Source organism: Euleptes europaea, chromosome 17 (assembly GCF_029931775.1).
Source record: "Euleptes europaea isolate rEulEur1 chromosome 17, rEulEur1.hap1, whole genome shotgun sequence".
Classification (NCBI taxonomy): domain Eukaryota; kingdom Metazoa; phylum Chordata; class Lepidosauria; order Squamata; family Sphaerodactylidae; genus Euleptes; species Euleptes europaea.
The window spans coordinates 17,469,984-17,473,294 of NC_079328.1; the positions used below are offsets into that span (position 1 = coordinate 17,469,984).

The window sequence follows — 3,311 nt, forward strand, 5'->3', positions numbered from 1 at the left end:
GAGCTTTACACACACACAAAAACCCAACACACAAACCATCTATGGATTTCCTCAGCCCACAGAATAGGATTGTTCTTTCCTCATCCAAAATGTTAAAAGTCGTCTGCGGATTGCAACATGCCTGGGTGGGGCAGGATTTCACTTCCAGCCTGAAATCCGGCAATGGCTTCTAAAATACAGTCCTCGAAAGATTAGATCCAGCTGTTTTGCAGGTGCAGCGGGGTTCTTTGCTGAGGAAGTTCAGCCACTTAAAAAACGGCAGCCCATCTGCATCATTAAATGGGACTATTTTGGAGGCTTGAAAGTGTAGGCAATTTCTTTCTCTTTTGATTAGGCAAAGTCATTGGTCTTCTTTTTAAACCACGGGCAGCTGCAGCGAGAAATAATTTGGCACTATAATCCTTAGAGTGGCAGAAAGCAATTGAAAAGCCAATCGTCTTCCCAGTGGCAAGGGCAGATGCCCACCTTAGCCCCAAGAGCAGAGGGTGGCTTGCCTGCACTCTCCTCCCTCGGGCAAACCTGCAGCAGCAGCAGAGTTATTTTTTATATGCCAACTTTGATGCTCTTGTGGCAAAGACCCTGCCTGGGCAACTGTGCCTGGGCCCTGGATCTCAATTCAACCACCCTGCCCTGCCTGTGCTGATGCATTGGGGTTGCCAGGCCCCTCTTCGCCACCAGCAGGAGGTTTTTGGGGCGGAGCCTGAAGAGGGCAGGGTTTGGGGAGGTGAGGGACATCAATGCCATAGAGTCCAAGTGCCAAAGCGGCCATTTTCTCTAGGTGAACTTATCTCCAGGTGAACTTGTAATAGTAGGAGATCTCCAGCTAGTACCTGGAGGTTGGCCACCTTATTATCTATTCTCCTGGTGGGTTATGGTGGGTGGAGACATTAGGGTTGCCAACCTCCAGGTGGTGTCTGGAGATCTCCTGGAATTACAACTGATCTCCAGGCAACAGAGATCAATTCACCGGGAGAAAATGGCTGCTTTGGGAGAGGGACTCTATGGCATTACACCCAATTAAAGTCTCTCCTCTCATCAAACCCTCCCTCCTCAGGCTCCATCCTCAGCATCTCCAGGTCTTTCCCAACCTGGAGCTGGCAACCCTAGGAGATATAGTTAGGTGGAGGACCTTGGAGGGTCCCAACTATGCAGATGCAAGTGATATGCTCTTCCTGGGTTTGTTCTTCCCCGTGGCTGTTTGTGCCAATCGGCCCAGTTTTACACAAAGAGTTCCTGCAGCCAAAGTGTGTCGTCCCCCCCCCCCACCCAGTATATGTTTTAACACAGCATGAGGGCAGAGAGGAATGGCCCCCTGGAAGTCCTGGCAGTAGGGTTGCCAGCCTCCATGTACTAGCTGGAGATCTCCTGCTATTACAACTGATCTCCAGCCGATAGAGCTCAGTTCACCTGGAGAAAATGGCCTCTTTGGCCATTGGGCTCTATGACATGGAAGTCCCTTCCCTCCCCACCCCACCCTCCTCAGGCTCCGCCCCCAAAATCTCCCACCGGTGGCGAAGAGCGACCTGGCAGCCCTACCTGGCAGAGCTTTGATGTGCTGGGATGGCCACTAGATTTGGTATCCCGATTTGCACCGTCACTATGTTGCCATTGGGGGAGAGGCGATTTTCCATAACCACTGAATTTGACGGGAGTATTTGCCTTGATGTCACATCTTTCACCAATGTAATATGACCATACGCTGAACATGAGTCAGCAATGTGATGCTGTTGCTAAAAAGGCAAATACTATTTGGGGCTGTATCCACAGACGCATAGTGTCCAGATCACACGAAGTGATGGTACTGCTTTACTCAGCTCTGGTTAGACCTCACCTAGGTCGGACCAAAACCAATGGGTGGAAATTAAATCAAAAGAGTTTTTTGCTAAACATTAGGAAGAACATTCTGACAGTTAGAGTAGTCCCTTAGAGGAACAGGCTTCCTCAGGAGGTGGTGGGCTCTCTTTCTTTGGAGGTTTTTGAGGCTAGACGGCCATCTGTCAGCAATGCTGATTCTGAGAATGTAGACAGATCATGAGAGGGAGGACAGGAAATGTGTCAGTGTTTGGCTCTCGTGGCCCTTTCTTACATGTCCAGGGTAATGGTGATTGCCACCTCAGGGTCAGGAAGCATTTTTCCTCCAGGCCAGATTGGAGGGTTCCCCCCATCTTCTGGGCATGGAGTAGGGGTCACTGGGGGTGTGGGCGGGGAGGTGGTTGTGAATTTCCTGCATTGTGCAGGGGGTTGGACTAGATGACCTTGGCGGTCCCTTCCAACTCTAAGATTCTGTGATTCTATGACTTCAGTGCCAGGAACAGGACCTGAGCTTCAGATGCTTGGTTCTCCCATGGCACACCTCCGCACTGCTCACTTCTGTGCGTGGAGCTGGCATCTGGTGCTGAACTCAAGCCCAAAATCCTGACTGGACTGGTAAAAGACCTGATGGTTGGAATGGTGGAGAAGGACTTGGGGACACCAATGGGTTGAAATTAAGACAGACTCCTCCCTCCCCACTGTGCGCATGCTCCTGAATCAGAGAGGGGCTGTGGCTCAGTGGAAGAGCCTCTGCTTTACGTGCAGAAGGCCCCAGGTTCAATCCCTGGTATCTCTGGCAGGAGATGATGTGAAAGACCTCTGCCTGAGACCCTGGAGAGCCACTGCCCATCTAAGTAGACAATATGGACCTTGATGGACCAAGGGTATAAGCCAACTTCAGTATAAGCCAACTTCAAGGCACAGCCATTTTCAAGGGTGAACTTTGTGCCAGACTTCTCTCCCCTTGCCCTTCTTTCCTTCCCTCGATTCAAGGCCAAGGCTTTGTGGCAGACACATACAAAGGAGCTCCTTCCATTCTGTTTCCATTTAGTTTCCAGCACAGTGTTTGAAATGCCCAAGAGTTTCTTGTGGTACCAGACCCACATTTTGGCCATCCCTGGAGCATCTGATTAAATCCAGTTTACCCCTTCCTTTCCCCCTCCCCTAAGAGTGTTTCTTGCTTGCTGCCCCCCTATTTCCAACGCTCCCTTCTTTTCTTCTGGCTTTCATGAGAAGCCAACTGAACACAGTATCAGCAGAATCTCAGCTGCAACTGTGGCTTCCACCAGAGTGAATTGATTTAGAAGCGAGGCTCAGTTTTAAAGACGGGGTTTGCAGTGTGTCCGTATGACTAATAAGGGTTTGGAAGACATCGAGGCACACCAGAGGGCTAACCTCATCACTACCCATCCATAGCGAGCGGGCTCCGCTGTGATCTCATGCCAGAGCCCTCGGCCTGGTACAGTCTTCGCAAAGAAGGCTGACCTTGGTTTGAAAGG

General features: G+C 50.6%; 1 non-coding gene across 1 annotated transcript; it reads left to right on the plus strand.

Moving 5' to 3' along the window:
* The first annotated feature begins 2,536 nt into the window (after positions 1 to 2,536).
* TRNAV-UAC (transfer RNA valine (anticodon UAC)) lies at positions 2,537 to 2,608 on the plus strand. Its single transcript has one exon. It is a non-coding gene; the product is annotated as a tRNA-Val (tRNA).
* The last annotated feature ends 703 nt before the right edge of the window (positions 2,609 to 3,311 follow it).